Source organism: Idiotropiscis lumnitzeri, chromosome 22, assembly GCF_059441095.1.
Source record: "Idiotropiscis lumnitzeri isolate Australia: NSW breed Sydney's pygmy pipehorse chromosome 22, RoL_Ilum_1.0, whole genome shotgun sequence".
Taxonomy (NCBI): domain Eukaryota; kingdom Metazoa; phylum Chordata; class Actinopteri; order Syngnathiformes; family Syngnathidae; genus Idiotropiscis; species Idiotropiscis lumnitzeri.
This window is the reverse complement of record NC_142412.1, coordinates 6,856,149-6,877,270: the sequence shown is the minus strand read 5'-3', so window position 1 is coordinate 6,877,270 and position 21,122 is coordinate 6,856,149. Positions and strand designations below refer to the sequence as shown.

Sequence of the window (21,122 nt, the reverse complement as noted above, 5' to 3'; positions counted from 1 at the left end):
AGGAAATGAGATAGTGTAACTTCCTCAGTGGCTGTCGGCAATGAGAGCAATCACGCATTTCTGCACTAATATATACATGTGTGTGTGTGTGGGGGGGGGGGGGGGGGGGGCGTGTGTGAGTGCTGTAGCCTAGCCTATCCCAGCTATCTTTGGGCAGTGCAATGCCACTCCCACAACTTTTCACGAAAAAGGACTAATTTCGTATTGTGACATCCTCATGGCCGAAACAGTCATCCGAGCATATATGAGGGCGACCTTGTTGAGTTGCACGGAGAAAAACATCCAAGAAAATAACTTGTATTAGCTTTTACCAGTTGGTGGCGCTACTACTACGATGTAAAATAAGTTGGTAGATGCCTGGTGATTATAGAACATGAAAAGGAATTTATGAAGTAGTGTCATAACGCGACTTGTGTGTCAGTTTTTTTCATGTACGTGGTTCTCAATTTCTTTACACAGTCAACTAAAAAAATGGAAAAAGAATTAAAAATTTAAAATAAAAAAAACAACAATGAAGCAGTTGAAATATAGAAGAATGGAAAAGCGACTGAAATAATGATTCACTCAGATCTAAAAAGCGTCCCTATTTTTTTTTTTTAAACAAACAGTTCTACAAGAGGATGGGCCTTCACTTGCAAATTGACTTTGCCATTCTATTACTTTTAGAGGGGACTGAGCATATCTGGTACTTTGTGTGAGTGCCTCATCTCTGCTCACTTCTTTGAACAACTTATGAAACTGAACATTCGTCTTGGACAGCTGAAAGAAATGTAAATTTCCACAATTATATAGTGTAAAAAGGTCTCCTGAAGCCTGGGAAGTCATTAATTTGATTGTCCAGCATTTCCATTATGAGATAATGTCTTCCGTCGCCACTCTTCACCCGGGCCGTCCAAATTAATTGGGCGCAACTCCCGCGTCTGTTGTATAGCATTTTAAACGGTAAATAGTTTCATTATTGTGATATTAATGCATTAACCATTTTAATGATTTTGATGTATTTAAGTGGCTTGTAAAAGTTCATAAAGTGCTAGGTCTTCATATGATTTAGGTTGCCTTTAGCGCTTGCGTGTTGAGGTATTTCTAGTCAATGTTTTACAATTTCAGGAAAGTTTTGGGGGGTCTTGTACTTTTATAATATTTATGGCAGCAAATTAAAGTGTGTCGCTCTTGAGAAAAATCATTCAATTCTTGGCAGGAGCTGTTTTTAGAAAGTTAGATTTGATCCAAGAGGAGACTGAGGGCAGAGTAAATGACCTTTCTCGTTGGTGTAACGTACATTGTAGTTGAAGGAACAGCACCGCTACATTATTGCTTTTTTTCTGGGCAAGCATGACTGTGCACGTTAGCTACAATGGTTTCCGCTATTAACATCTTGCTTTAATACAACAATTGTAACCAAAATGGGTTCAGATGCAGTTTTTCTGGATAAGCCACATCTTTTGCAAACAAAGTGCCACGCCTCCTGGGGAGACTGCGACCTGAACGCAACGCCTTAGACCTCTCCGCCATCCTGGCACGTGAGCGCACCTCCAGGCTGAGATGAACCGACTGAAACTGGAGCTTCAAGCTGCGAAAATCCCCCTGGCTCTTTTTGTCTTTTCTATATTATGTACGTATTAATAACTGTTTGGTTTGTTCATGTTAATAAAGTTAAAAAAACAATATTTTTTCTTCCCACTAGCGGCTATTTCAACTTTTTGCTCACAGGTCAAAACAAAAAATAAGCCGAACGACGGCTCATATATAAAAATGAATTTCACTCTCTCTCTCCCAGTATATAAATATATATATATATATAAATTCTGTCTGTAGCATCTTAAGACCTGGGACAAACACTGGGTTTGACACAGACACAAAAATCTGCTCCCATTCCCGTTTCCAATTTCACACATTTTTTTGACAAAAACAACTTTTCATACATGAAATATGTAAAGTAAAATTAAATTAAAATTGTCTGTGTTTTATCAAAATGTGGTCCCAAGTTAAAAAAAAAAAAAAGGTTGGGTACCACTGTGGTAGGAGTACCCATTGTATTTATTTGGTGACATAAAATGCTTGTCTTCACAGAACCTCTATAGGGACATTTGATTTGAACTGGCATCAACATTAATATAAATAAAAATATCTGAAATTATTTCTGCATAAAATAGAATACTTATGTTTTTAGTCCAAGTTTCAAATTGATAATGTAGTTTTTACGGATGCACCGATTTTGTTTAGTTAAAAAAATGTCCTGACTAAAATTAGACTTTTTGTGAAATACAGCTTGAGTAGGTTTTGTCATTGCGCTGGCGTGCGTACAATGCTGCGTTCATGGAAAATCGGCAACTTTTCTACTCCCGCACAGTCACAACGGAAACATGGCATAGTTCATAGAGAAAACCCACGCGAGCACGGGGGAGGAGTGCTTTAGACACTTTCCGTTACATTAACAAATTCTTTATACAAAAATTTGAATAAAATATTTGCTTCTGACACAGAAAACATTTTTAGTTTTATCTTCTAATACAAAGAACCAACCATTAATTTTCCATTGACAAGTCCCTTTTCCCTTGTCCGCATTGTGAATCATGTAAAAATCACCCAGCAGGGGGCAGAGGTGCAAAAGATCCGCCTTGAATCTGCGCCAGAGGTACAAATGGGGGGCGGGATCCTGGGGTAGACTTATAAGTGTGGAGAGCAGCGTGGGTAGCAGCAGCATCGGCAGCACTAGCAGCAGTCGCATTAGTAGCGTTAGCAATGAAATCCTCCAAGCAAATGACGATCGAGGAATGCTTTTTTGTAAAAAAAAAGCTTCCTAAAAGCATCAAGGCGATGGAGACGCTTTGGTTGAGAGGATGACGCTTCGTCGTCGTCACAACAAACAGGCGTCTAAAGAGGGTGCGCGTGCCTTGCGGCCTGCATCGCCTGCCTTCGGACAATAGCCAAAGCAGCTGAGAGTCCTCACCAGATCCCCCCCGAACGAGGAGGTAAGCGCTCGCAAGTTACCATTGAACATGTGGTTTTACCCCTCATGCTTTTATTGTACATATCATGCATCTTGCGGGCAGAAAATGTCGCATAAATGTGCAGTTAGACGCGAGCGTATCTCCTCCCCGACGAGGAAACAACAATACTGAATGGTGTGGTAATCATGCATACTTTCTAAAATTCACAGATTGTGCATCCCGCGGCAAGAAAGTTCCTCCTCGTCTTGTTGGTGTAAAGAAAGGTAAATTATAATATGAAACTTCACACGCCAGCAATAAAATGCAGCAATAAATATATATTTCCAATTGTTTATATTTCTGTAATTTACAGGTTGTGCATCAAGAAGCAGTGGTTCCGGATGGCGTCACACTGAGTATAGGGGACATTGTTATGAGTACAGTATAACGGATTGATTCCGTTATTGCGATTGGCACATCCCTAATTAAGATTCTGAGTTAAGATTCTGAGCTAACTGAGAGTTCGACCACAATCTCTGATTTACGAGTTGGTTCAGGTTAATACATGTCGCTGCTTTTTATGCCAGTCAAAATCTCAAGTGTGGTTAAAGCAGAGTAGAAAGGGAAATGTCTGCTTTCAAAAATAAACTGTCATTTTAGAATAAATGCTAAATAACAAAAACATAAAATGAACACCAAAATGCCCGTTTTTTATTGCAGTATTAATACAACAATAATACAAAAATATCCATTGGAAACACCATAACAATACACTAATGAACATTAAGTAAAACTTGAAAAAAACACAAAAGTGTTTAACGACTGCATTCTGTATATAAAACAGAGTCTCCTTCTATTAAAACGTAAACCGCCATTCGCGAGCATGTGCAAGGAAAATACTAATTTTCTCGAGTTTGGTAAAACGTGGTACAAAATGACGCTACATTCATTCGAGGCAAAATGTCATTGTATCAGAGAATGCGATAAGTCGTGTCAAGTGGTGCATATTCCATTTATGCCAGTTTAAAGCAAAGCTTCTCCCACTTCCTGACCTGGTGGCTATTATGAGGATGTGACAGAACATTGTTAGATCTATTAATGGATTTCTCATTATGAGCGTCGTGATGACACTCCACTCTTTCATTTGGGAACTTAATGTGATTTAAGTCTATTTTTTTCACCAAGGCCATTTACCGATAAAATCGGTAATGTTGAATATGCATGTCCCATCACCTCTGACCGGCCATTATCTAGTCAATGATTCATTTAAAGGACCCTGGTTCACAAAGGATTACATTAGCCAAGGCAAGGCAGCTTTACTGATATACGCGAGGCAACTCAATGTGCTTCACACACAAGCAAAGGCACAACACCTAAAATCATTTCCAAAATGTTTAATAGATCATAATCAAAAGTATGGGGTGGATTTAAAAGCATTTCCACTGATTTACGCTGACTTCACTTCTGATGGTAGCGACTTCCATTTGCGTGCAGCATAACAGCTCAATGCAGCTTCACCATGTTTGCTTAGAAGTCTGCAGCCCTCAGAGCTACGGGCTTTGTATTCAATCAACATTTCTTTCATGTATCCGTAGACCAATTTTCTACAGCTGAGTGGGAGCCAGTGTAGATCTTTTGCATGTGTTCTAGTGTCTTTGTACTTGTTAGAACCTGAGATGCAGCATTCTGAGTGAGCTGCAGCTGTGTCATGCTCTTTTGAGGGAGTCCTTTAAGAAGAATGTTACAAGAATCAAGTCTACTGGAGATAAAAGCAATGATATGTTTCTCCTGGTCTGCTTGCAGGATCAATGAGCTAGGTTTTACAGGAAGTCGGCCATTTTGAATTTACTTAAAAGGGGGCGGGTCACCACAATGGACTTTGTGGACGTGCGCAGCTGGACAGAGAGGGGTAGAATGCACATTGGGCACCCTCACCATATACACATACCACAAAAAGTAAAGAAAATAGCATTTGGTCAATTATTTCTTTGTTGGAATGATAAAAAAAAATCTGACCCTGTTGGAAATCCTGTTTATTTGTCTTTTAAATTGTGCCGCTCAGTATGTAGGTTGCGCAGTAAACAGTTCTTCTTGTTTTGAACTTCTGTTACCCTCGTTAGTGAGTATGGGCCCACATGAGGGGTGTGGTGGCCATTGGGAAATTCGGGACACCTCCCAGCGCCAGGCATCGACCTAAAACCTCCCAAACCTCACATTCTTTCACTTTCTTTTTCCAACTTCACCAGCCACACACTCAGCATTCCACAGAATAACAGTGACACAAGATGCAGGACATCTAGTGCTTTGCTAGAATTCAGATTTGATGTAACAACACTAAAAAATTTTTTTAAAAAGTACAGTGTTCTAACGCTGTCCACTCTAACCCCACCACTTTTTAATAGCATTTCAGGCCGTGTCAGAAGTTATTTTTCGTGTATGCCACCGTCCGCTATCGTGTTGAATGCCGAGCTGCAGTCCACAAAGAGCTCATGATACCAGACAAGACATATTTCACTGTCATCACCATTGATTTAAAAAAATTAATTAAAAACTAGAGCTGCGAGCAGCTATAAAGGGCCCTCGCCACCCGGACAACGTTGGGGTACTGGCACGTTGGAAATGTGAAATATTTCCGAGAAATAACGTGAGGAATCTTCAAGAGGAATTTGCTTGTAGTTAAAGTTAGAGCAGCTTTTGTTTTCAAAGCCTCGTCAATGTTTGAAGTAAATTTGTTGGCAGGCACTACAGGTGCATCAAATCAAGGGGCATTCATCCTTTGGTGTGTTTATCAAATTAGGTTATATTTCTTTTTTTTTTTTTTTAAACGCTCAATATTGCATCTTGCTAATTGCCTCGCCTGAAAATGAAACTTGACAGCGCTGCTCCTATTGCGATTGCTTTTCCAAATGGCTTTCGGTAGAAAATAAATACAGACTTTGTGACAGATGCTCAAGGTTACCTATAGAGTCAGATCATTTCCGCTTATAATCACAGGCATTATGTGAGCTTCCAACACACCTCTCTGCCAATTTATCTGAAGGAGAAGCTCAAATGGATTGCATCCGCAGAAGTGCTGGAATATTAAACTGCGTAAACATTTTTTTTTTTTTTTTTTTACCTTTGCAAAACTTTCAGATTGAACTGTGCTCAGCAGAAAAACGTCCCATGCAGCAAAGTCGACAAAAACTTAAAAAGGTTTTAGTTTAGTTTAGTTAAAACTATTCAAAACTAGTCCACCTAATAGCAAAGACTTTCTGATCGACTACTAAATTTTATGCAATTTTTTTGAACGACAGATTACATGTGCAATAGGAAAGGACCGCTGCGAGGTCCCTATTGTTTTTCTAGAAATTGTTATTAGGGCCCGAGCTGCGACGGCTGCGAGGTCCCTATTGTTTTGGTACTTTCAATGGGCTCTGTCTGAGGTGGGATTCGCACCCACGCCTCCTGGGGTTACTGCGACCTGCACGCAACATGTGGAATGACGTAGAGGAGCTTTGACTCTCTTTATGAAAAATGCTATTTAAATTTGAATCATTTTGCAGGAACTTTTGTTGCCAATCCTATTTAACATCTCAAAATTGCTGCGCAACCTGATGGAGCTTCAAAGGTGATGCAAAGAGAAAAGAGGACAACTGTCAAAGAGAGGTGTGCCAAGCTTGTTGCATCCAAATCCAATATAACTGAGTCTGTAATTTCAGGCAAAGGTGCATCAACTAAGATGGGAAAATGTTTGCATTATTTTTGTTGTTGTCATTTAAATATACAAATGAAACAAATAAGATAATCTTGATAAACTTGCTTGAATATATTTTTGACAGTGACCTCGACCCTCTCCATGCGCCTCACTGGTCACTCCGGATCAAGACCGTTGAACATCCCCAGTGTTTACTGGGTAAGACGTTCACTTCTTATCTTGTTTACGGTTGTTCTTGTCTTCTGTGACGGGTTTGTTTGTGGAAAAAAAATAACGATGGCACAGTCAAAAAAATGTCAAAGTGTAGCATGCCTCGCTGCTCGGGTCGCGGGAACCTGAGAGTCTATGTGTGAGGCCAACAGAAAGGAAACGAGCAATGAAATACAAACAAATTGATGAGACAACGAGGAACACCTGGAGAAGACATAAAGGTTTCGAATTCTGATTGGATAAAAACTCTCACTAAAAATACAACACTCGGATATAATATGACATAATGCATCAATGTAAAAAGGCAACTCAGTGCGCTACACACAAGCACAGACAACACCTACAAGTATCGAGAATAACCGTGAGCAAGCACTTGTGTTGCTCATACAAATATGTGCTTCTTTCCATTTAGCTGCAGTTAGCATGATTGTAAAGGGGGTTTAAGAATATCAATAAATTGCAAATAGCCCGTCTCACTTCTACACATACACACACACTGTCAAACAAATTACGGAATAAGTATTTCATGTAACTCATTACCTTTTTTATTGACATCAGGAAGGTGGACTAAGCCGCATCGATGGGTAAATGGCATGCCAGGAAATCCTGTTTTTAGCTCTGTAACAATGCATTTAAAATTGGTTCAATATGCTAGTTATGTTGAAGTAAATGGCAGTTCGGTATGAAAAAATGGATGGAGATTTTTTTGGGGAGGGGGGAGTTTGTGGCGGGCCGCACCCCCCCCTGAAACAGCATCATTGCGCACTATGAAAACACTAAGTCCGGCAGAGAAAGGTCCAACAAGCCTTGGTAATCTTTAAAACAGTATCGTCATGGCCATGGAATGGGTTGTGTATGTTGGAACTTGTGAAGATACACTACAAGATTGTACGTTAGTTGAAATTGTTCCTGTCGCGCTTTTCCCGAAAAGAAATTATCTTTTGTGATTTTTTAAAACGCCGTTTGCCCAATGTCGACAGAACACATAAACATATATCTTGGCAGTCAGTCCAAAAAACAAGATATAAAATACCAAACCAAAACCCCCAATTTGGCTTAACTGTGACACACGCCCGCCCTCCTCCATTTTCACGTACTGCACGGTGCCCTTTTGACGAATCCGACTGAAAATGAGTCAGAAAAGATTCAAATGAAATGACTCCCCCCCGAGGACCAATAGACTGACAAACAGTTTCTTTCCGAGAGCCATCTCTAAAGGAGCCACGTTGATTAGCCGTGATTGAATTCAGTCTTTACCACTATCACTGTTGGAGGATAGTGTATGCGCAGCTTGCCGAGCCACATGCCCAAATCAGGTGAATCGATTTTCTCAAACAACATTATTCAAATGCGCACAAATTTTTTTTAACTTGTTGCCAAAGTGCAATAAATGTTCTGTTTTTATTACATATTTGAAATAAACATCACTGTATGTTTCAGGCTTCAGGATGCCTTTTTACACTCTATGGGGCGGGGCTTCGAAGTTTTCACTTAAGATTTCCTTCGCCGCAATGGATTTCCTCACCTTCCAAATGGAATGCCTTGTCTGTTTTTTTAATTATTAATTCAGAATCCTCTTTTGCTGGTAGCATCAACAACAAATGTGTCGGCTGTGATTTGTTGTGGGTGTTTGGCTTGAGCTGCTTAGAGACCAGCTGTTTCTCCTCGTGGGCCTCGTCCAAGCACTTGGACGAGCGGTTCCAGCGGAGGAATACTCCTGGAATTCAAGCCCATAATGGAGGTTAGTGGGAAATACAATTCACGGCAACTTAGACGGTTCTAAGCATTTTTTTTTTTTTACACAAAACCCCCCTGGTAACAATCATAATAAAAAAAAATTATTTTAAAACTCTCAGCTCAAATTTATTCACATAAATAACATGGCAGCATACAAAGTATATAAATCAATCATACAATTAAGAAAGTGAAAGCAGTAAATTAATAAATATATTCTTTATCAATTAAAAATTATTAGCAATTAATTACTGAACCAAATAATCAGTTAATTAATGAAAAAATGTCTATGTCCAAGTTGTTAAAAAAAACAACAAAAAAAACAAGGCCTAACAGTTAACATCTTTTTCCAGCTAATGGAGCCAGAACAAACACATTAAAACAATATGTTGCGCAAAGGGTTGCGGAGGAGTGCGCAATAAATGCAGTGAAATGATGGCCGTAAAAAGGAGAAGAGAGGGAAATCCATTGTTGATTCTGCACGGGGGATCTTCTCCAGTGAAAGACAAGACAGAGCCTCGGGTGTTATAGGCCGGGTTTGTCGTCTTATTAGCGTCCACTAGAATGAAGCTATTTGCTCAAATGGGTTCTTGCAGCCTGTTAAAGCACCAGCTGTGACTGCTTGCATGTTTGTCATAGAAACACCGTTGTGATGTGTAATCAATGGTGATTAGATATAAAGGTATGGGAGTGGACGGACCTGCTTCCTAACTTGGGAGGTGTTGATTTCCTTTGAGAGTTGACTTCCCTTTTATGTAAAATAGTGCAATACTCACATTCAAGATTTCTTTTTTTAACGTATTTATTACTTTAAAGGTTATTGTTTATGATTCAACACAACAAAGAAATAAGTGTACCTTAAACTAGGGGCTCGACAATTGTGTTCTTGCTTTGCTAGCTTATCATTTGGATAACAACTTCAATGATCTGTTGGTGGACAAGTTAGGACACCGCGCGCGTTGTGTTAACATAGCGTCAATACAAACGATAATGTTCAAAGCTGAGAGTTGTGTTTTGCTAATTTTGAAATGTAGAATCATGGTTGGCACTGGGTCAATTCTAGTGGTATCACTCTTAGCCAATGTGGCTAAACAATAAAATATTCTACTAGGCAGTATAGTTAGCCACAATATCTCGGGCCCTATTTTTGTGAACGATGTAAGTCGAACGCAAAGTGCCGTCTATCTTTTCGGTTTTTACTACACTCACACAGGTAGAATTAAGTTGTTCTGCAATCACTTACTTCACTAATCACTTACTTACCAAGATTCAATCCCCTAAGGCAGTGGTCCCCAAACTACGGCAAGGCGCTGGACGAGCGCAGCTGCTGGGAGCGTCTGGGTGAGGCGGCGCTGTTGCAGGGCCACCACGGACGTCGCCGATCAAGCCCCGCCCCAGCGTCGCGTGAGCATAGCACCATGGCCTTTTGGCAGTCGACCGCGGAAACTGAAAATCCGCGAAGTAGCGGCGCACCTTCAAAAATGCTTAAAAGAAAATACAATATATATAATAAATATATATTGGCGAGTCTCAGTTACTTTTTCAGATAAACTTCTACACTCTATAAATGTGGAAATTTACATTGGAAACTCAGCCTCTCCTTGTTGTTTTCAATATCATGAAACAAGGTGAATGAGAGCTCTACCTGACAGATAGAAAGTGGCACATTGGTCCGAACATTACTCTTTACGTCAGAGTGTGTTCAAGCAGTCTTCACTGCTGCTTAAGGAATTAAGAAATGACATACTTGTCCACCACATTCACATTGCACGGCGACCTAATCCAATAAGTGAAGACTTTTCTGAAGTCTCAACAAAGAATGATTTTTTATTTTTTTTTTTGTTTCGGTTAGTCGCACCTAATTGCACCGTCCGTCTCTGTAAAAATTTCTGGTACAATTAATTCACTACCAGCACCGGTAAAATTATTTCATTTTTTGACGTCTATATCCGTCAATGGCAATGAATGAGTTTAAGGACAAGCGTTCTGTTTTTTTTTTTTTTTTTTTAAATCTCTGGATTTTTTTATCAATTATAAAATATGGTCATTTCTCTAGTACGAATGAGTATTTAGGATTGCATTACAATAATAAATAATTCCCCTTTGGCGATAAATACACATGTAAAAAAAAAAGTCAATACTCACACACGCATTGGTAGATAAAAACTACCGTCACTTGTCATTATGGGAGACACTGCTCCCGATAATGGGTTAAATTCATTATGGGAGTCACTGCCCCCGATAAACCGCACCAACTACTCCAAAAGTGGACAAAAACGGCCCAAAATTGATTTGCCCCTAAAGAGAGACTGCGACCTGAACGCAACGCCTTAGACCGCTCCGCCATCCTGGCAACTGGTAATGCTCTCTTGAATGTGTTTGCTTTGTTCTGGCTTGGTACTTTCAATGGGCTCTGTCTGAGGTGGGATTCGAACCCACGCCTCCTGGGGAGACTGCGACCTGAACGCAACGCCTTAGAATGCTCCGCCAACCTGGCACCTGGTAATGCTCTCTTGAATGTGTTTGCTTTGTTCTTGCTTGGTAGTTTCAATGGGATCTGTCTGAGGCGGGATTCTAAACCACGCCTCCTGGGGAGACTGCGACCTGAGGACCTAAATTATTGAAGCCTTGTGGGTGTAATCTTTTCCCATTCGTGGTTGATGTGCAGCTTCAACTGTTCAACAGTCCGGAGTTACTGTTGAAGTATTGTACACCTTATAACGCGGCACACTTTTATAACAGCTAAACCAAACGTTTCCAATGTAAATTTCCACCTTTATATAGTGTAAAAAGACATCCTGAAGCCTGGGCAGTCATTAATTTGATTGTCCAATATTTCCCTTATGAGATAATGCCTCTCATAGCAAATGTGTACAGCGCGAGCTGAAAATGCATTTACAGCACTAAAAAACCAAACTTTTATAACAGCTAAACCAAACGTTTCCAATGTAAATTTCCACTTTAGCGTCGGGATTATCACAGAAGACGTCTTTTGCAAGTCATCACTGAGGCAGCATAGCATTAGCAGCTAACGGGAAAAAAATTGTCACTCAAGAGCTATCTGGGATTTTTTTAAACAGATCTCTGGGTTTGTTTTAGCTGTTATAAAAGTTTGTTTTTTTAGTGCTGTAAATGCATTTTCAGCTCGCGCTGTACACATTTGCTATGAGAGGCATTATCTCATAAGGGAAATATTGGACAATCAAATTAATGACTGCCCAGGCTTCAGGATGTCTTTTTCCACTATTGTAGCAATTGTTAAGGAAGTGCAGAAACTTCCCCCTGCAAAAAAAAAAAAAAAAAGACTTCCTACCACTTGGGAACTCATAACATACCCCAAATTTGACAAATATATGTAGTATCTATATTTTTGTTAGATCAGGTTTCTTTTGGACACACTCTAGTTTCGGATCTCATTAAATTGTTGTGGCCGGAGAGTCTGTAAATGTATCACCCATGCTCAGTGTATCTTCTGTTATTCGTCAGTGTTTATGTGACTTTGGTCGTGCTACTATGTTGGGGGTCGAAGAGCAGTGGCAGGGGTATCATCGAATGGGAGAGGGAGGCCTCGATATGTTCGGCGCAGCGGTGGGCGTGCCAGCAAAAAGAAAAAATGCGCTCGTTCGGATCTTGTCGGAAAAATCAGTATTCCACGAATCATTTCTCACATTTTAACATCTTGTTTCTGTTACGTCCAATTGTACTCCTTTAACGTTTGATTGGATGAATATTTGTGGACATTTCACACCTCCCAACATCTCTTCCAACTGCCTGGTAAGCCGAGAAGGAGTCAAAGCTGTTTGTGCCCCGAGTTCACACAGTAGGTCACGCAGTACTGATTAAAAAAAAAAAGTGTCGCCCTGTCGCTTGTTGTCCCAGAAGTGATTTCTTTTGCCGCTACTTAAATGCTCTGCACCAAGCTATTTTGCGCCGCAGCAGAACGGACTTTATTCGAACTATATGTAAGTCCGTGCACAGCAGCAGCAACAAGCTACGTGATGGTAAATAAACGACTGCTTTTAGGATTGCTTTTGCGCCAACACGAATCTTGACAGCGTGAGTGAGACCAAGCAAATAGTTTCAAAAGTATCACCGGCAATTCTGGGACATGTCCTCCCCGATTAACAAGGGTTTAACAATACACCTAATCAAATTGGATAAGATGACCTTTATCTGTTCTTCAGATAATAGCGCGAAACGTCGCATTTCAGCAAAAATTTGGGCAGGGCAGGCGGGTAGGCCAGTTGCTTCTCAGTTGGATTACCTCGTAGTAGTCAGCTGATGGGACGAAAAGCTCCTGCGGATCTGTTTGGAGCAGAAAAGACAAGTAAAAGTAGAGTCGGTATCATTGTTGGGCTATCAAATATTTAGTTTGACACGGTTTTTATGCCTCGCTTGCAGATCTCAATGGCCTCTCTGATCCAGCACGCTCGCCACGGATGTCCTCATGGGCGTCCTCAAGCGTGTGCTCCACCAAAGATTATTATTGGGGCCCGAGCAGCGACCACACGATTCGGGCGGGTCACCACAATGGACTTTGTGTAGAAATTATTATTGGGGCCCGAGCAGCGACCGCGGCGGAGCGGGACCACAACTTCATCAGGGTGCAAAAGAATGACCCACTTTTCGGACAAATCACCCACGGATTCATCGAACTGAAAATAACACATATCATTACAACTGTAAACATATAGTGTGGAACGTTGCCCTCACTTCCCCCCTCCCCCAATCGACCTTCACCGTTCAACACAACTGCCAGGAAGTTGCTGAACAGTAGTGATGGGTCCAACGACACCGAGGCGTCCCAGTTGCCAGGATGGCAGAGCGGAAATGGCCCGGCCGGGAAAACAGATGCTCGGAGGAGGAGGGCATGCTCGCGTCACAGTAAGCCGAAGAGGAGCACCTTCCCCGGGCACGGGCGGTGCCAAGCGGCCCCTAAGTTTAACCGAATGGAAGCTCCGGGGGAAAATGGCCATGGCTTTCTAGTGTTAGAATTATTTTCCTGTGCCAGATGAAGTTTTGAGGCAGATTTTTGAGCAGTTCCATTCCACCTCGGTCTCCTGGCTCCCGCACTTTATGATCTTACTCTCTGCCGAATTTTGTGACGTTTTTTTATTTCCTTTTCGTTTCATGTTGGGATGTATTATATAAATTATCATCTGGGGATATATGTTTTTCCCACCTGACATTGTCCTCATTGCTGTGATTGAAACACAGTCTGGCCATTGTCTCCTTTTTTTTTTTTTTTTTTTCATTAGTGCGTTCCACAAGTCCTGCAGACTGTATGCACAGTGACGCTTTGAGTCCATTTTTAACAACTGTCCCACTTGTTACAACATCATTCACAAAAAATAATATTTTATATATACATATATATTAGTATACAATAAACTTAATTCTGTATAAAATCATTATCACATGCACTGACAACACAGGAGGGCCCGTCCGTACAAGCAATTGGTGTTTTTCTTCTCTCCGACATCTGTTTGACTGACTTAAAATGATCACAGACCAGGTCCCTATTGTTTTTCTAGAAATTGTTATTAGGGCCCGAGCTGTGACATTAAGCCTCACTGGTGGCGGAATCATAAACGTCACACGCTTGCTATATCGACAAGGTGCATTTAAAGCATTTTCACCACTTTCTGAACTTGTAAAAGCACCACGCTGTTCTGCAAATTAATTAATTATTTTTTTTTCATTATAACGTTTCAAAGATCCAGAGGAGCCAAATTACGATGAATTAATTAACAATTATATTGCTATTAATTTCCACGTCTGGTGTCGTCCCAAGGGTGGAATCGGCCGCCACACTTTGCACGGCGATCCATCAGTGTCACGGCGGCTCACACGCCGCGCACCATTGTGACCACGTACACTCTAAAAAAGGATTGGTGAGATTAACCAAAAAAATGGTTAAAATTGACCAATCTAGTTGGTAGTTATGTGTCCGACTGATCTTTTGGTTAAAACAACCAATTGAGAATAGATAGCGTTTTTAACCAATGTTTATTGGTTGTAGGTTCCAACCAATACACGTCAGTCCTTTTGACCAAGATATTGGTTAATTTGTGCACAAGCAACCAATATAAATTGGTTGGACTGGAACCATCTATATTGGTTCATAATGACTATTTTAATTGGTTAAAATGGTACCATTATTGATTGGTACTGCAGGCTTGGAATTTAACACTGTTATCTGGAATAAAATAATGAGCAAGGTTAAAGCACCAATGCAGTTCAGTTTAATTTAAAAAACAATACACTATATATTACAATGCATACATAATATAATACATAACAGTATACAAAATATTTAGTAAATAGCATTTGGAACAGTTAATGCAGTGATAACAAAACACAAGTTACAATTGCCAGTCCTTCCCTATGGAATGAGCTTCCATTAAATGCTAGGTGAGCCCCCTCTCTGTCCACTTTTAAAACACATTTCAAGACAAATTTTTATTCTTTAGTTTTCGACTCGACATGAGACTGTCGTTGTTCTTCTGGTATCTATTGTATGTGTTTATATCTTTTAATTTGTGTGCTAATTTCCCACAAATTAATATTACACCACATCAAAAGCGCTTTTTTTTACAGCTCCAGCTGTTGAAAAATGCGCTATATAAATAAAGCTGTATTGTATTTTGTTTTGATAATTAGTTCTTGAGTCCTTGGAGTTAAGACATCAGAGGGTATGGCAATGCCATACACACGCACCTCTGAAGAAACATCCACACATCAGCAGCTTCTGTTGGGTATTCCACATCATATCCAATTTTGACAAGAGAGTCCAACTGGTAAACTAGTCGTCATAAAAGGACGTAGAAAATATTTGCTGCCAAGACTGTGGTCCCAGAGGCAACCACTTGGGCTGGCATGTGACCCCTCTCTTCGCACATTCCTCTATCCATTCCCTTTGACAGGCAAGGGGGTCTGTTTCCAGGCTGGAATGAGAATAGAAAAATACAGTTTATTGTACAGACAGTTATTTTAGTTAATGAAAACTAACAAAATAACTAAAACAATAATTGAAAAAACATTTCGTTACCTCGGTCAGCATTTAACAAATGTTTGCAATTTGAACTTTACTTCTGGAATGTGTGCATGCATGCATCTTGGTAACACAAATAGACCTCATTGTCATTGTTAAAATGTGAAACCTGAAAGATTTCTTTATGGCACTTAAAACAAATGTAAACCATGCTTCACACCAACTCTATACATGTACTGTCCAAAATTAATGCCACACCTTCAGAAAGTATTGTAGTTTTTGGATGAACTTGGCCCGTGGAACCACTTTAGGAAACATGTCTTTCACCAGATCATCAGCAAGACATGAAAAACTCTCCTTGTCAATTTCTTCCTCTGAAAAAGAACAAAACTAATATATTATCACACAGTCCTTATACATGACATTATGCTTTTGATACTATACCTTTTTAATTGAGATTCAAGCATCACACACCAAGCACTAATACCTAGAAATAAACAAATGTATTATTTTCTCGGCAGTGCATATCCACTGCAAACTTATATCATTCAGTGTTTCCCCCAGGTTTACTGGTTTGGAAGAGAGGGGAATGCTTGAACACAAATCAGCGCAGGTTATCTTATGAAGCAGGTGTCAGTCCTCCTCCAAAACAAGCAGCTTGAACACGTCGACATTGCCAATATGCTAAGTTAATGTTGTGGGCTTCAACGTTGTTGATAACCACACGCACTTCTAATACATTGATATCGCGGGTGTACTAGCTTTATTTGAATACAATTTCTTGGCAGTATACGACAAAAGCCTTATATGTTTTATTTCCTGACCGTTCTCACGAAAGTAAAAATTGCTCAGTTGACGAAAAACATTGGAAAAGCCATTACCGTCGTTTAATGGCGGGCGTTTTCACATTTTCAAAACCAGCGCAGCAAACATTCTCCGAAGAGCTCTAGCATGAGAGTGACAACAAAGACTTACCGTGAGAATACAATTACATTTCAGGGACTCGCCGTTACAGGTTGTGTTCAGGACTAGGCATGTAATACCGTGCGGATGTTAACAGTTACTCTTCTTTCTACACTGACCGCCCCCCCCCGACGCCATATACAGCAAGTAACCGCCTAAAGCCTGCTTTCGTCTGCTCCCGCCTTCCGTCTTCTTCACTTCCTTTGGTGCAAACGGGACGAAACAGCGCCAGCTTCCAATGGTGGCCAAACACATTTCTAACATTTTACCCATGCAAACACTATTGTCTAAAGCGATTCAAACACTGGTTAACATTTGGGACATTTGAAATAAGGGTTTAGACTGCTCAGATGTAATTAATTTCAAATGCTATACATACGTAAATTAAACAGTATTAAACACTTGTCTGATGTTTATCTCGGAGCGCATGCCATTTGGAGAGCCCCGGGAATACAAGCTGAAGTACAACCATTAAAAACAGTCTCCATACTTACCCTTGAATCTTTCCACGTAGTTTTCTAATCCCCACTCCTGTAGCGTCTCGATCCAAAAGTCAAAATGGAAGTTTGCGATGAGAGACAACGTGGTTTGTGAAATGCAACGCCAGACTATTTATGTCTAAATTAATGACATAAATGGTACCAATATTTCTTGTTGATTCATCGAGATAATATAATTTAAATTAACATAAATAAATTGTAAATTAATATATACTCGTTCAGTAGGTCTGACGCACACTACACACTATGTAGCAAAACAGTTGGGCTAGTGAAGTGTCCTTTCTGTAACCAAATTCATTGGTTGTTTGGATAACCAATGTATTTGGTATTCTTATAAACAACCGGATTGGTCATTGACCGCCCAATCTATTGGTTAATCTAACCAAAATAAGCTTAACCAAATAGATTGGTAGTTTTTTTAACCAATCCTTTTTTAGAGTGTAGGCGGTCCCACGGAATCCTGAACTGGTCCATTTAATCCCACACCAGCAGTGACCCTGAAAGTGCATCCGCTAGCCTCACACTCCACTGCACAAACAGGTCACACATACACATTGCGCAGCAGCTGATCAATGCTTCTGACTTGCATGCGAGTGACACACAAGGACTTCAGCATGTCATTTCTGCAACACAAAAATAAATAAATAAATTAAAAAAAATGGCACTTTTTTTGTCTTCATCAAGCATCTATAAAAACCATCCGGCTGCTGAATTCAGACCACTCGCCAGCGCTGGGGAATTGTCTCGGGTTTTTTATTTGCAAAGTAGTGGGGTATTACTCCATGTTCCGAGTTAATTTGCGGCACTATACAATACACCGGTGATAACTAAAGGACCAAACAACCATCTGGCTTGAGGTTATCGTTGGATTTATTATTAATATATTATTAGTATGGACCAATCTTTGACATTGGGCATTGTAGTTTCGCCGAGCGGCACGACGGGGCGCTGGAGCGGTTTCGCACCTATATATATATATATATATAGGAACCACCTGCAGCCCCTGCTGTGCAACATTTGCGCTGCAGAAACATGTCACTGACCACAGCCAACCGACTGGTTTATGCCTCCAAAATTCTGAAGAGAGGTTACACCAAACGATGATCCTCGCAAAAGTAGTAGTAAATAAAAAAATATATATATTTTTTATTTATATATATTTTTATTCAGTAACTCAAAGAGGCAAACAAATACATTACAAAAATATATTCCAAAGCGTGACATCATCAGCACGCGCGCGAGGCACAGAAGGAACCCTTTGGGCAGGTATTTATGGGCAGATATTTGTGCCACTACAAACTGAATATTTGACTTGAAAACTGAATATTTGAATTAAAAACTGAATATTTTAATTAAAAACTGAATATTTCAATTTTAAACTGAATTATTGAATTACATGAATTGTAAATGGAAAATTCTGATTAAAATTAAACAATAAATATACAATTGCTGCAGTGGCGCCTCGAGTTTGATTCGTTTGGAGATATATATATATATATATATATATATATATATACGGGGATCTTTTCTGTAAAAACTTTCCTTGGGACGCCTCGGTGACCCCCATTAAATCCCTGACCCTTCATAGATAAAGTTGAGGCCCAGTGCCTCTCAGGGCTGTAATTTATGTGGCAGAGAAAGGTCTCGGTCCCCATTAACCGCGATAACCGAGGGTTCACTGTACTCCATAAAATTTACAAAAAGCGAGGTGAAACACTCAACCAGAGCTGCTTTTTTTTAACATTTCTCGAGGGCCATGGCGAGCTGTTAATGAAGTTTCGTTTTTTTAGTGCTGAAAATTCATTGTCTGCTGGCGCTGTACACTTTTTCTAAGTGTTTGGTACTTTCAATGGGCACTGTCTGTGGTGGGATTCGAACCCACGACTCCTGGGGAGACTGCGACCGGAACGCAACGCCTTAGACCACTCAGCCATCCTGGCATCTGGTAATGCTCTCTTGAAATGGAGGCAAACCAGAGGACTTCTGGCCTCCACTTATTCATCTTAACATATCCTTTGTTTTTTTTCCTTTTTTTTCTTCTGCTTAGCCTTTCCACTGTGCCCGATGACGCGCTGGTCCAATGATGAGCATCTCGGTTTTATCTGAGTTAAGACGCAAAAAATAGCAAATGACAAACTTATTGTAAAGGCTAAAACTCGAAAACCTCTTTCTGGCTTTTTTTTTTTTTTTAATACAGATCTTTCACTGCAGACTACATGCAGGTGTGCCCAACGAAATTACCCATGTGTTAATGACTGCCCAGGCTTCAGGATGTCTTTTTACACTATATAAATGTGGAAATTTACATTGGAAACGTTTTTTTTATTTTTTTTTTATGTACGGCATTTTCAATCGGCACCGCTGCCTTTTCTTCGGCGAGCGTGTAGCGAGAAAGCGATTCAAAAGCGCCTTTTTTCATACCGTCGTGTTTGTCCTTTTTGTATCCCGCGACTATTTGTGTTGTTTAGTCATCGAAGAAACTAAAATATCGCAACCCTAATCAGCTGTAGTCAACTGGGATAAGCGTCGGCTCACCCGCGAATCCTGATCTTAACCCCATCCCGACCAAGGATAACAGACACCGTATCCTGAAGATGTGTTTAGTTAAACTGACCTTGGGTTATGATTTTCTGCCTGCTGGAGTCCACCAACTGGTAAAAGCTAATACAAGTTATTTTCTTGGATGTTTTTCTCCGTGCAACTCAACAAGGTAAACAATAGGGACCTCGCGATCAACCCTGCACTCCTTTGTTGGGCTTCTTTTTCTCTTTCAGTGAGCCAAGCCCAAAAACATTCGGTGGCGACGTTTCGCGCGGTTCGGACCCACACACATCTAATGCCATTGGTTTCAATAATTCCAGCATGTGCAGGAGAGTTATTAAGCATTTTGTCCATTGCGGCTATCATGAAAATGGCCTCACAAGTGTATCTGCAATTAAATCCACACTTTTCCCTCCTTTGGCCGTTGTGGTTTAAACACGTTCGTGACCTCAAGTCTATGTGCTGAACATCAACCATGAGTTTGCATACACTGTCTGAAGTTGACAATCCCTCCATTTCCCAACTGTTTTGAAGGCAAACGAACTTGGTATTATCAGTAAATGATATGACTTTTGATATGTTTGTTTGTGTGAGAAGGACAAATAGTATGATTACAACAGAGTGCAACAAACATACAAAAAACGTATCATTACAAACCTACTTTTTACTAATAATTATTAACGAATAAATTGCACTTGTTGGTCTACAAGCAGTTAGGTGACCCCTGATTTAGACGGTGTTTTTCGTTTTCTCATTCGCTACTTCAAAGTCAAAACGCTAACTCTGCGATGTTTACATCGTAAAAGGATTCCAGAAGCAGGACAAAGTTACAATAATCAAAAAACTAAATCACACTTGTGTAAAGGTAGCGGGAGAGTCATGCCGGTATTTGCAAAGAGCAGGTTTCCATGGCTAGAGAAAGATGACTTATAAATGTAACGTGATTTCAAGGAATCGGTGTTGAGTGCGAGAGATGTATTCATATTTGACATATCGACTAAACGTAACCAAAATGTTACATTTATTGTATACCTGACGTACGACAATAAAGACATTCTATCCTATTCTCGAACATGTTCTGAGTAAAAATAAATTAGGATCAAGTTCACGGGTCCTAATTGCTTTGCCACAGTTCTAAAATAAGCAGCATTTCCCTTTACGTAAATCACACACAGCTGTCAATCATCAAACAGTTCTGCGCGATAGAGAAGAGATAACAAAGAGCTAAAGAGGCACTAACTGCCTCTGGCCCCTTGCTGCTTTTTAGTCTCAACACTTGAGAAAGATAATAACAGCGATGTACCTGCCACAGCTCTAAAGGTGGCTATTACATCATGACAGTAGCTGTCAAAAGCTGTGGCACAGGTCCTCATAAATAGGGTGTAACTTTCGCGCGGTTCGGACCGTACCAGAGCTCCGGCCGGCGTGATTCTTATGATTTGATTCGAAGTGTTTGGTCCCAAATTTGGAAAGAGACCCAAACGGTTGGGTCCATTTTATATCAGTGTGGGGGTGAAACGTTGGTCTCGGCGGAGCTGTCTGAATATTGGAGA

At 40.3% G+C, this 21,122-nt stretch overlaps 2 long non-coding RNA genes across 9 annotated transcripts; one reads left to right on the top strand and one right to left on the bottom strand.

The window, feature by feature from the left end:
- Positions 1–2,669: 2,669 nt before the first annotated feature.
- Positions 2,670–15,230, top strand: LOC148316185 (uncharacterized). Of its 8 annotated transcripts, none has more exons than XR_015840276.1 (7): positions 2,670–2,972; positions 3,161–3,214; positions 3,304–6,578; positions 6,752–6,825; positions 8,427–8,578; positions 9,854–11,073; positions 12,973–15,230. It is a non-coding gene; the product is annotated as an uncharacterized LOC148316185 (long non-coding RNA). The 8 variants fall into 8 exon arrangements; XR_015840277.1 differs by having other exon boundaries at positions 8,278–8,578; XR_015840279.1 differs by having other exon boundaries at positions 3,304–6,637; positions 8,278–8,578.
- Positions 14,894–17,170, bottom strand: LOC148316184 (uncharacterized). The gene is made up of 4 exons (XR_015840281.1): positions 16,541–17,170; positions 16,010–16,052; positions 15,824–15,939; positions 14,894–15,518 (listed from the first exon to the last, which is right to left on the bottom strand). It is a non-coding gene; the product is annotated as an uncharacterized LOC148316184 (long non-coding RNA).
- Between the last annotated feature and the right edge of the window lie 3,952 nt (positions 17,171–21,122).